Raw genomic sequence first — 14,053 nt, forward strand, 5'->3', positions numbered from 1 at the left:
CTAGAGAGTCACATTTGCCTTACTTTCCTACCCCAAAGGATTTGTTATTTTTGTCCAGGTTGATTGACATTGCCTGTGTAATCTGTAAACAACTTGTGGTTTGATACTTTCTGTCTGGTCCTGGACTGCAGCCTGCCCTGGATTGGTTAGTAGATGTTGAAAATGAAGTGCCTGTAGCTTACTATGCAAATGAAGTGTCCTGTGATTTACCAAGAGGGGATTGGTCAGTTTGTGATCCTGATGGGTGGACTATACCTTGAAATTAACAAGGAGTTTGTATATATAAACAGCCAACCCCGCTGAGGTTTTTCAGACAGAAAGAAGCAGGAAGAAAAGCATCGGGAAGAAGCAAAAGGAAGAAAGAAGAAGCAGAGAAAGAGGAGGCAAAGAACATCCTAAAAGAGCTGTAACACTGGTCAAGAGGTATAACACTGAAGACAGGGAGAGGGCTGGAAGGGGCCCAATGGCATAACCAGTGGCAACAGAGAGCAGGGCCAAGATGAGCCTGTCTTCAGGGGGATGACAGGAGCCTATCCTCAGGAGGGCAAGAGAAGGTCTGTTCTCAAGGGGCTGAGAGGAGGCCTGCATAGCCAAGAGGAGCTGAGGGAGCTGTCCTGCACTGCAGAAGGGAGACTTCGCCTACATGCTTCCTGATCCTGATCCTGAGTTGTAGCTTGTTGACCTTGATCTTGAGTTGTACCTTGTTCCTTAATAAACCACTTAACTGTAAGGATGGTCTTTGATGTCTGTATGGCCATTCTAATGGATTATCGAACCCAGAAGAGAAGTAGAGAGTGATGTGGGAGGGACAGCTGGTGTCAGAATTGGTAAAAAGTTTGCAGAGTGGAGGTATGTCTGACCTCTACCTCCTAGGGATCAGCCTTGGGCTGATCTTGATTTGCATTGTCCCCCTGAAGTTAGACAGGTTCTGATGCTACTACTACTACTAGTCCCATTTTACAGTGTAGTATATGGTGAAGTGTCAGGTGGTAGGGCTCCGAAAAGAGTAAGTAAGCAGGCTGATTCTGAATAGAGTACGTGGACTTGGCCTTATACTAGGCTGTATCCATTACTACATCTGGTTTATAATAAGCATCTTTTGGTTGATGGTTCTTTCAGATTAGTATATATATACATATTTGCAGGGCTTGGAGTTGAGGTAGTTGCATAATTGTCTGCAGTGACTACTGTATTTTATAGCGCCAATTTAACTTCAGAATTTGGTAGATATTGTTTAGCCTTTGCTACTTCAACTTAACAAATGTTTATAGAACCACATGCAATAAAAGCTAGCAAAACAGAATGAAAGAAAAAAGAGTAGAGGAACTGATTATTTAATAACTTGTAGGTACACAGATGATAATAAACCTGTGATGTTAATTGTATTCATTAAGATTGAAAAAAAAGTTGCCGTGTAGTCAGCTCTGACTCATGGTGACCACATGTGTGTCAGAGTAGAGCTGTGCTCCACAGGGTTTTCAATGGCTGATGTTTCAGAAGTAGATTGCCAGGCTTTTTTTCCGGAGGCGCCTCTGGGTGGACTTGAACTTCCAACCTTTTTAGTTAGCAGTTGAGCATGTTGAGGGTGTTAACATTTTGTACCACCCAGGGACTCCTCATTGAGGTTGTAGTTGTTATTGTTAGGGCCCATAGGTTTGATTCCCAATTCATAGCAACCCCATGTGATAGAGTGGAACTGCCCCATAGGATTATCTAGGCTGTGTAATCTTTATAGGGGCAGATCACTGGCTCTTTCTTCCACAGAGCCAGAGCCATGGGATAGGTTTGAACTGACAACCTTTCAGTTAGCAGCCCAACAGCATTTAAGTGTTGCATCACAAGGGATCCTTTCATTAAGATTAGTTACTGTGTATTATCTGTTTGCAGGGTTTGTTTATTTATTTATTATTACTATTTTTTTTAGTGGATCTTTGAGTGGGTTGCTCAGATGTTTCCAAGAAAAAAGGCAATATTAAATTTATAAAAACAATTGCTTTTGTGGCCTGCGATTCTTTTACCATCACATGTCAGCTTTCCTTTTACTCTTTTATGATGTTGTTCTTATTTGGCTAGCTGGTCTGTTTTATACTTCAGCCTGACCCTGGGACCTAAAGTTTGTCAGTGCACCTTGTACTGGTTCTTAGAATCTACTCCCATGAAGTCTCTTCACTGATGGTACGGCCTGACAGCAACTGCCTCTCAGAACGATCACAGGGCTCCATTACTGACCCAGCATGCCCTGGGACTCTGATCTGCCAAGCCCTGTCCTGTCCAGGCCTGACACTTTATATGCTCTTCTGCAATCACGAGTGTGACTTGGAAATTGGTGTTTTTGCATACTTGTATGTGTGAATGCAGTCCCTTTTTGCCACTAGCGCACGTGCATGTAACAGTTATAGGGGCTTGGCTCTGCTTCCCTTTTCCCAGAATTTACTACTATGTAGAGTTTTCTGAGAAACGTTTGTGTGCAGCAGGATAATGTACCGGTTATTGTCCTTTTTGTTTCCTGTTCTTATGCCGTGCTGTGATGTTGCCCTTCTTGAGAGGCAATGATGCCAGATAGTGGGATGGACAGGCTGAACACAAGGATTAGAAGGAAGCGGTTTCTCTAGCAACAATAACCACGCAGAGGGAGCCACACTACTTATCCACTACTCATGTCTCTTTTCCTCCGGTTTTAATAACACAGATAGATACTGAATCATTTCTAGTGGATGGAATTACAGCAAACCAGCACTGTCTAAAAAGTGTTTGGAAATTTGATGCCTGTGCAATATACACTGATATGTTAATAGGCACTTCTAAAACTATCTCTTTCCAATTAGCGTGGTATTGCTTTTGCATTTTTTGTGAGATGAAGCTGAGAAAGAGTAACTTCTTTCAAAGTCAAAGTAGAGAAAGAACTTGCAAAAATCAAATTAAAAAAATTACAAGAGCACTTCCAATACAATCTTTAATATTTTAAAATTATCCTTTCCATACCAGTGGCCAAAAAAAAAAAAAAAAAACCTTTAAGTGAAATGAATGTTAAGTAACAAGAATGTCACTCTAGTTAGCAACTTCATTGTGGTTCTTTATAGTGCTTTTATTTTAAAGAGTTTGGATTATTTTCTTCTGATTGCTACACTTATTGGTGCCTTGACATTAGAGCATTAACATTTTGATGTGACTACTAGCTTCTACATTTTCTAATCACACTTTACAACATTTATATATACCTCATACTATATACCCGTTGCCGTTGAGTCGATTCCGACTCATAGCGACCCTGCAGGACAGAGTAGAACTGCCCCATATGGTTTCCCAGGAGCACCTGGTGGATTTGAACTGCCGGGCTTTTGGTTAGCAGCTGTAGCACTTAACCGCTACACCACCAGAGTTTCCCTCATACCACATGCCCAGGCAGAATTTTGATGTGAGTATTGCACACAGCTTAAGTTAGAAAGCTGTCATGGTATCTGGTATTGTTATTGATCAATAGTTATTAATGAAAGAAAAGATCAGATGCCAAACGTCTACCTATCAAACACTGACCCAACTTTGAAAAATCAGCCATTATCTATTGTTTTCTTAAATTTCCTGTTTTTAGAATTTGATTTATGAATAATTGGTAAACTCCAGAGTACTGAACAGATAGTCGTATATTCCTGAAAAAAAATTCCTAATAAGCAAAACTAGGTAAAGCTATAGAAAAATACTTTCCAAAAATATAACGCGATTCATAAAAGTGAACCACATATGTAATTTAAGAATTTTCTACTAGCTACATTTAGAAAAAGAAACAGATGAAATTAATGTTAATAATGTATCTTATTCATTTTTAATTTAGATATATTAGGCAAATATATTTAAAATATCACTTATACAATCAATATAAAATTAATGTGATATTCAGCATTATTTTTTTCATATTCAGTCTTCAACTTCTTATTTGTGTTTTACACTTATAAAGAACCCATTGCCATCGAGTTGATTCCGACCCATAGTGACCCTGCAGGGTAGAGTAGAATTGCCCTTTAGAGTTTCCAAGGAGTGCCTGGTGGATGCTAACTGCTGACTTTTTGGTTAGCAGCCGTAGCTCTTAACCACTGCGCCACCAGGGTTTCCTTTACACTTACAGCGCATCTCAATTTGGACTAACCACATTTCAAGTGCTTAATAGCCATATGTGGCTACTGACTACCAGTGTAGATCTGTAACATAAAATGTTACTGAAGTCATTGGAGCTTCAGTTCCTTAAATGTTAAAATAATAACCCTACAGAAATACTGTTTTTCTTGTTGACATAAAAAACATTTATTTGCCTTGAGATTTTGGAAAAGTTAATAGCTTTGCAATGTTTTATGCTTTTATATTAGGTCTTCTGAAAAAAATTTAAATGTTTATAAAAACTTTTCTGAGTTTACTCCCAGACATCTTAATTAACTTGATGATAATGTGAATGTATACAGAATATAAACCAGCTAATTCTGTTCATACCATAAAATATTCTTGGAAACCTTCTTTGCAGATTTAGCATATCAGGTTGTTGTATTAGTATAATAGAATCGAGAATATCTTATACAAACCAGCTCATTGCTGAATTTCTCCATAACCACTATTTTTGAAATGTAAACGAATGGTTTACATTTTCAGAGAGACTAAACTGAGAAAAACATCAGCTTTTCTAAGAGAGGTTTTATTCCAGTCTCCTTGATTATAGAGAGATACTTACCTTCTCTCAATGACGTTACAGAGAAGAAATAGAGAAGGGAAGAATATGAGTGGCTTATCTCTGCCAACTGGCTGAGTAAAGCAGAGTTCTTTTTTTCCTCACAATTTCCTGTAATATTTAGAAATTCCTTTTAGAAAGACTGACTAGCAAGAATTACAGCACATTTAAAAAAATTTTTTCATGGACAAAGGTATCATAATTTCAAAGATATCGAGAATAAAGAACTGTTATGTGTGCCCACAAAATGATTTATAAGCTTTTTATTTTCAAAAAGAATTCAAGACAAGTGTTTCATTTGGAGAGTTAGTCTCCTATTATTTATTAATCCTACCTAGATTATGGCCCAACTAGAAGCTTTTGAAAATCTATTCTTATTAGACAACTTGAATAAGTTCAAACTGTCAATGACTAACAATAACTAATTTGTGACGTGAATAAAATGAAAAATTAGCCATTGTAAAATGGATCAGACTAATGGGAAGAACCAGGTTTCTACATGTGTAAGGACTAAAGTGGCTTGTAAGGTATAGAAGCACGCAGCAACAAATAATTTATGGTATGCTACCAGTATACAATCATTTGTTTATTTAATTTATTGAGCCAATAAATAATTTTAGAATTCCTTGAGTGTGTATGTTAGGTGCTGTCGAGTTGCTTTGACCCATATTGACTCTACGCACAACAGAATGAAACATTGCGCAGTCCTGTGCCACCCTCACAATCATTGCTGTATGTTTGAGCTCATTGTTGCAGCCACGGTGTGAATCCATCTTGTTGAGGGTCTTCCTCTTTTTAGCTGACCCTCTACTTTACCAAGCGTAATGTCCTTCTCCAGAGACTGGTCCCTCCTGATAACATGTCCAAAGCATGTGAGACAAAGTTTTGCCATCCTTGCTCCAAGGAGCACTCTGGCTGTACTTCTTCCAAGACAGACTTGTATGTTTTTCTGTCAGTCCACGGCATATTCAGTATTCTTTGCCAACATCATAATTCAAAGGCATCCATTCTTCTTCAGTCTCCCTTATTCATTGTCCATCTTTAGCATACATATGAGGTGATTGAAGATGCTGTGGCTTGGGTCAGGTTAACCTTAGTCCTTAAAGTGACATCTTTGGTTTTTAACACTTTAAAGAGGTCTTTTGCAGCAGATTTGCCCAACGCAATGTGTCATTTGATTTCTTTACTGCTGCTTCTATGGGTGTTGATTGTGGATCCAAGTAAAATGAAATCCTTGACAACTTCAATCTTTTCCCCGTTTATCATGATGTTGCTTATTGGTCCCGTTGTGAGGTTTTTTGTTTCCTTTATGTTGAGGTGTTATCCGTACCGAAGGCTTTGGTCTTTGATCGTCATCAGTAAGTGCTAGACCTAAAAAAAAAAAAAAAAGAACTCCTACTACATGTAAATTACTCTTCAAAGTAATGGGAACTTAAGAATCAGAAGTGAATTCTGCATTTAAGAGTTTGTAATTTAGTGGAAGGAAGATTATAAATAGCTGTAATAGAGGTCCAAATATTTTGAGATACCTGAAGAAGGGGAGATTTGCTTCCAAGGGCCGGGGCTGGAGGACCCAGGGAAGGAGACAGAACAACTTCCCAGAGGAAGTAAGTTGAGCTGGTCCTTGATGAAAGGGAAAGATTAGTTTCACAAAAACAAGCAAACAAAAATTGGTTCTTTGGAAAGACTTATAAAATAAACAAGCTTCTTATGAAAATGATAAAGACAAATGACTTGAAAAGAAGTAGAATTGTTGGTAGTGGGCATTCTTGCCTTGTTGCTAATTTTAACAACACTACTAACATTTCTTGATTGAAAATGGCATTTGATGGATATTTTTACTGATACGCTTTATCAAGTTAAGAAAGTTCCCTTCTATTCCTTTTTTGATAATTAAAAACATTCATCAATGACTGATGAATTTTGTTGGATGCTTCTTCTTCAGGTATTAATGTGTTTATATAGCTTTTTAAAACTTTAATTGATTAATGCAGTGAATTAAAGTTATAGATTTTCTAATATTAAATGACCTTTCCATCTCTAGGATAAACCTAAATTGGTCATGATTTATTGTCATTTTTATACAACACTGTATACAACTAGGTAAAAGCTTTATTTTGTTTAGGATTTTTATATTACTGTGCATTGGTGAGACTGGCTTATTACATTGCGTTCTTGTATTTGCTTGTTTTGGTATTAAAATTTAATTGACCTCATAGATTGAGTTGGTATAAATTTGCCCTTTTTGTATTCTCTGTGAGTGATTGCATAAGATTTCCTAGATAATTTGATAGAAGTCACCTGTTAAACCATCTAAACTGGGGAGATTTTGTGAGAAGATTTAAATTCTCAATACAATTCCTTTGAGAAGCCCTGTGGTACAGTGGTTAAGTGATCAGCTGGTAATCCAGAAATTAGCAGTTCAAATCCTCCAGTCTGCTTCTGTAAAGATTACAGCCTTGGAAACCCTACTGAGCAGTTCTACTCTGTCATATAGGGTTGCTATGAGTTGGAATCAGCTTGATGGCAATGGGTTGTCAGACTTTGTATTTCTTTTCAAGTCTGTTTTGAGTAAATACACACACACACATACACAAGCATATGCACAAGAATTGGTCAATTTTTCTAAGGTCCCAACTTTATTAGGATAAAGTGTTTATAGTATTCTTTTACTTTTTAACCTTTGCCAGATCTGTAGTTATGTCTTCTTCTTTATTAATATTATTTGTGTTTTCTCTCTATCATTTTCATAAGATATTTATTTTATTAATCTTTTCAAAGAACCAACTTTTGGCTTTGTTGATACTCTCTTAAATCTTTGTTTCCTATCATTAATTTCTGCTCTTGTTTTACTATCTCCTTTCTCTAATTATCTTGGTATATTATATTATTCAGGACCTTCATCTGCTGATGTGGCACTACTCAAAATGAGAAGAAGAAAGGGCTGCAAACATACATTAATGATTGGAATGTGTAATGTACGAAGCGTGAATCTCGGAAAATTGGAAATCATCAAAAATGAAATGGAACACACAAAAATCGATATCCTAGCTGTTAGTGAGCTGAAATGGACTGGTATTGGCCGTTTTGAATCAGACAATCATATGGTTTACTATGCTGGGAATGACAACTTGAAGAGGAATGGCAAAGCATTCATCATCAAAAAGAACATTTCAAGATCTATCCTGAAGTATAACGCTGTCAGTTATAGGGTAATATCCATATGCCTACAAGGAAAACCAGTTAATACGACTATTATTCAAATTTACATACCAACAACTAAGGCCAAAGATGAAGAAATTGAAGGTTTTTACCAACTTCTGCAGTCTGAAATTGATCAAACATGCAATCAGAATGCATTGATAATTACTGCTGGTTGGAATGTGAAAGCTGCAAACAAAGAGAAGGATCGGTACTTGGAAAATATGGCCTTGTTGATAGAAAAAATGTTGGAGATCACATGATAGAATTTTGCAAGACCAAAAACTTCTTCATTGCAAATACCTTTTTCCACCAACATAAATGGTGACTATACACATGGACCTTGCCAGATAGAATACACAGGAATCTGTGGAAAGAGATGGTGAAAAAGCTCAATATCATCGGTCATAATAAGGGCAGGGACTGACTGCAGAACAGACCATCAATTGCTCACATGCAAGCTCAAGTTGAAACTGGAGAAAATTCGAACAAGTCAACGAGAGCCAGAGTACAAACTTGAGTATATCCCACCTGAATTTAGAGACCATCTCAAGAATAGATTTGACAATTGAACACAAATGGCCAAAGACCAGATAAGTTGTGGAATGACAGCAAGGACATTATACAAGAGGAAATAAAGAAGTCATTAAAAAGATATGAAAGAAAGAAAAGACCAAAATGGATGTCAGAAGAGACTCTGAAACTTGCTCTTGAAAGTGGAGCAGCTAAAGTGAAAGGAAGAAATGATTAAGTTAAGGAAATGAACTGAAGATTTCAAAGGGTGGCTTAAGAAGACAAAGTAAAGTATTAAAATGACATGTGCAAACAACTGGAGATAGAAAACCAAAAGGGAAAAACACACTCAGCTTTTCTCTAGCTGAAAGAACTGAAGAAAAAATTCAAGCCTCGAGTTGCAATAGTGAAGGATTCTATGGGGAAAATATTAAATGATGCAGGAAGCATTAAAAGAAGATGGAAGGAATACACAGAGTCATTATAACAAAAAGAATTGGTCAACGTTCAACCGTGTCAGAGGTAGCATATGATCAGGAACCGATAGTACTGAAGGAAGAAGTCCAAGCTGCATTGAAAGCATTGGCAAAAAACAAGGCTCCAGGAATTGATGGAATATCAATTGAGATGTTTCAACAAACGGATGCAGCACTGGAAGTGCTCACTTGTCTATGCCAAGAAATTTGGAAGACAGTTACCTGGCCAACCAACTGGAAGAGCATATTTATGCCTATTTCCAAGAAAGGTGATCAAACAATATCATTAATATCACATGCAAGTGAAATTTTGCTGAAGATCATCTAAAAGGAGGCTGCAGCAGTATATTGACAGTAAACTGCCAGAAATTCAGGCCAGATTCAGGAAAGGTTGTGGAACCAGGGTTATTATTGCTAATGTCAGATGGATCCTTGCTGAAAGCACAGAATACCAGAAAGATGTTTACCTGTGTTTTATTGACTATGCAAATGCATTAGACTGTGTTGATCATAACAATTATGGATAACAACGTGAAGAATGGGAATTCCAGACACTTAATTGTGCTCATGAGGAACCTGTACATAGATCAAGAGGCAGTTGTTCAGATAGAACAAGGAGATACTATGTGGTTTAAAGTCAGCAAAGGTGTGCATCAAGGTTGTATCATTTCACCATACCTATTCAATCTCTATGCTGAGCAAATAATCCAAGAATCTGGACAATATGAAGAAAAACAGGGCATCAGGATTGCAGGAAGACTCATTAACAACCTGTGTTGTGCAGATGAAACAACCTGTTGCTGAAAGTGATGAGGACTTGATGCACTTACTGATGAAGATCAAGACCACACCCTTGGAGGCGGGGCCAAGATGGCGGGGTACACAGATAGTTCCAGTGATCCCTCTTACAACAAAGACCTGAAAAAAAAAATGAAATGATTATATTTATGACAAGCTAGGAGCCCTGAACATCAAAAGCAAAGTTAGAAAATGGACTGAGTGGCAGGGCGAGGGCGAGATGGTTCAGAAGCGGAGAGGAGTTGCCGGACCTGAATCACTGGGAACCCTCAGGAACAATTCCCAGGAGTGATGGCAGTGGGCTGGTGGTAGTGTTCAGCTGCAGTTTCCTCAGGGAGAAACAGCCAGCCACACAGCCTACTCACATCTTCTGAGCCAGAGAAGAATGGTGCTCTTGGCAAAAGCTAAGTACTTCTGTATATTTTACCTCATCCTTCACCCTCAAGCTAGGTTCAGTGGCTGCTGATTTCCCTGGATCTGAGATAGGCTCTGCTGAGCACTCTGAGCCATTCTCCCAGCCTTGGAGAAGGAATAAATTCACAACTGGGAGAAAAGATAATCTGCCAGTTCCACTAACCTGTGGAGCTCAGGACAGAATCGGCTCCTTTCCAGGCATAAAAGGTCCATGGACTTTGAATACCTTTCCCCCCTGAATGGACCTGTGTGGTCCTATTTCAGGAGAATAGGCCCTTGTTGGCAGACTGCAACTGTTTCAGCTGTGTGGTCGAGAGGTGGGTGTTTCATGTTTGATACTTCTTTGCCTATTAAACAGGGTCCTCACCTACCCACATCAGGGGCCTAAAAACTTGTGTTCCACTCAGGTCATCCAGCCACCTCTGAGAGGGGTACAAGGAAAATTGGTACCTCCCACCCCTTACAACCAAAAGCAATGGGTGCCCATGATCAGTCTGCAGAACCCACCCATGTGTGCACCCTAGGGAACAAGGACGTGCTTTTCTCACAGACACTCGGGGGATGCTTGTATGCCCCCTGCCTTGTTCAGAGCGTGACCCCCTGCTGCAACCAGATACTGGTACCTAGACCAATCGCCCCTGCCCCTCTAAGCCTGTAGGACAGAGCCTGTACCACACACTTGATGACCAACTACCTGGACACCTGAGCTAAATCCATACAAGAAAAGTGAATGGACTCTAGCCATCTGGTGACAGAACATTAGAGCTTCAAGGGCAAAAATATTCTAACTAGCTCACTCAAGTGACCTATTTGGGCATATCAAAACAAAACAAAGCAAAAAGCTAGGATACAATAAGCAAACATAAAATAAACTAATACAATATCTTATAGATGGCTCAGAGACAACAGTCAATATCAAATCACATAAAGAAGCACCATGATCACCTCAACAAGCTCTCAAAACAAAGAATCAAGGGATCTTATGGATGAAGATGCCTTCCTGGAATTATCAGATGCAGAATACAAAGGATTAATATACAGAAGTCATCAAGACATCACAACCGAGATCAGGAAGTAGATCAGGAAATATGCAGAACCAGCCAAGGAACACACAGATAAAGCAGTAAAGAAATTAAAAAGGTTATTCAAGAACATAATGAAAAATTTAACAAGGTGGAAAAATCCATAGAGAGACAGCAATCAGAAATTCAGAAGATTAACAATAAAATTACAGAATTAGACCACTCAGTAGAAAGTCAGAGGAGCAGAATTGTGGAATTGGAAGGCAGAATTAGAGAGACTGAAGATAAAACACTTGGCACCAATATATCTGAAGAAAAATCAGATAAAAGAATTAAAAAAAATGAGTAAACCCTAAGAATTGCACGGGACTCTATCAAGAGAAATAACCTATGAGTGACTGAAGTACCAGAACAAGGAGGGATAACAGAAAATAGAGAGAGAATTTTGGAAGATTTGTTGGTATAAATCTTCCCTGATATCATGAAAAATGAGAAGTTATCTATCCTAGGTGCTCATTGAACTCCACATAAGGTAGATCTTAAAAGAAAGTCACCAAGATGTACTATAATCAACTTCCAAAACCAAAGATAAAGAGAGAAGTTTAAGAGCAGTTAGGTATAAATGAAAAGTCACCTACAAAAGAGAGTCAATAAGAACAAGCTCATACTACCTGGCAGAAACCACGCAGGCAAGAAAGCCATGGGATGACTTATATAAAGCATTGAAGGAAGAAAAAAATCTCAGCCAAGAATCATATATCCAGCAAAATTGCCTCTCGAATGTGAAGGCAATATTAAGACATTTCCGGATAAACAGAAGTTTAGGGAATTTGTAAAAACCAACCAAAACTACAAGAAATACTAAAGGGAATTCTCTGGTTAGGAAATAAACAATATCAGATATCAACCCAAGACTAGAACACTGGACAGAACAATCAGATGTCAACCCAGATTGAGAAATCACAAAAGTAAAGCAAGATAAAAAACCACTCAAAACAGGGAAACAGTGATGTCATTATGTAAAAGAAGACAACATTAAACCAATAAAGAGAGACTAAGAAATGTAGTCACAGATCTTTCATATGGAGAGGAAGACAAAGCTATATAAAGAAATACAAGTTAGGTTTAAACTTAGAAAAATAGAGGTAAATATTAAGGTAATCATGAAGGAGAATAACAATCCTACTCATCAAAATAAAATACAAGAATAAAACAGAGACTCTGCAGAAAGAAATCGACAACAACGAATAAGAGGAAAAGACAATATACAAAGATAAACTACTCCACATAAAAAATTATGTAGAAAAAAGAAGCTGTCAACAACACACAAAAAAAGACATTAAAATGGCAGCACTAAACTCATACCTATCCACAATTATCCTGCATGTAAATGTACGAAATGTACCAATAAAGAGACAGAGAGTGGCAGAATGGATCAAAAAACATGATCTGTCTATATGCGGCCTACAAGAGACACACCTTAGAATAAGAGACAAAAAACAAACAAAAACTCAAAGGGTGGAAAAAATATATCAAGCAAACAACAAAAAAGAGCAGGAGTGGCAATCTTAATTTCTGAAAAAATAGACTTTAAAAATAGACAAAGGATAAGGAAGGACACTATATAATGATTAAAGGGACACTATACAGGAGGATATAACCATATTAAATATTTATGCATCCAATGACAGGGCTGCAAGATACATAAAACAAACTCTAACAGCATTGAAAAATGAGATAGACAGCTCCACAATCGTAGTAAGAGACTTCAATATACCGCTTTCAGTGAAGAACAGGACATCCAGAAAGAAGCTCAATAAAGACATGGAAGATCTAAATGCTACAATCAACCAACTTGACCTCATAGACATATACAGAACAATCCTCCCAACAGCAGCCAAGTATACTTTCTTTTCTAGTGCACATGGAACATTCTTTAGAATAGACCATGTTAGGTCATAAACCAAGCCTTAGCAGATTCCAAAACATTGAAATATTATGAAGCATCTTCTCTGACCATAAGGCCATAAAAGTAGAAATCAACAACAGAAAAAGCAGGGAAAAGAAATCAAACACTTGGAAACTGAACAATACCCTGCTCAAAAAAGACTGGGTTATAGAAGACATCAAGGATGGACTAAATAAATTCATAGAATCCAATGAGAATGAAAACACTTCCAATTAGAACCTTTGTGACACAGTGAAATGCACACTTACAAAAAGAAGAAAGGGCCAAAATCAAAGAATTATCCCTACAACTTGAACAAATAGAAAGAGAGCAACAAAAGAAACCCTCAGGGCCCAGAAGAAAGCAAATAATAAATATTAGAGTGATATTAAAAGAAATGGAGAACAGAAAAACAATTGAAAGAGTTAACAAGACCAAAACTGTCAAAAGAAAAACAGGAGAGGAAGCAAATAACCTGAATAAGAAATGAGACGGGCAGTATTTCAGCAAGACCCAACTGAAATGAAAAGAATCACATCAGACTACTACAAAAAATTGTACTGTAACAAATTTGAAAACCTAGAAGAAATGGACGAATTTCTAGGAATACACTACCTACCTAAACTAATACAAACAGAGGTAGAACAACTAGATAAACCCATAACAGAAGAAGAGATTGAAAAGGTAATCAAAAAACTCCCAAGAAAAAAAAAGCCCTGGCCTGGATGGCTTCTCTGCAGAGTTCTATCAAACTTTCAGAGAACAGTTAAACTACTATTGCTAAAGGTATTTCAGAACATAGAAAAGGATGGAATACCCCCAAACTCATTCTATGAAGCCAGCATACCCCTGATACCAAAACCACATAAAGACACCACAAAAAAAGAAAATTACAGACCTATATTCCTCATGAACTTAAATGCAAAATTCCTCAACAAAATTCTAGCCAATAGGGTGCAACAACATCAAA

Source organism: Elephas maximus, chromosome 2, assembly GCF_024166365.1.
Source record: "Elephas maximus indicus isolate mEleMax1 chromosome 2, mEleMax1 primary haplotype, whole genome shotgun sequence".
NCBI lineage: Eukaryota > Metazoa > Chordata > Mammalia > Proboscidea > Elephantidae > Elephas > Elephas maximus.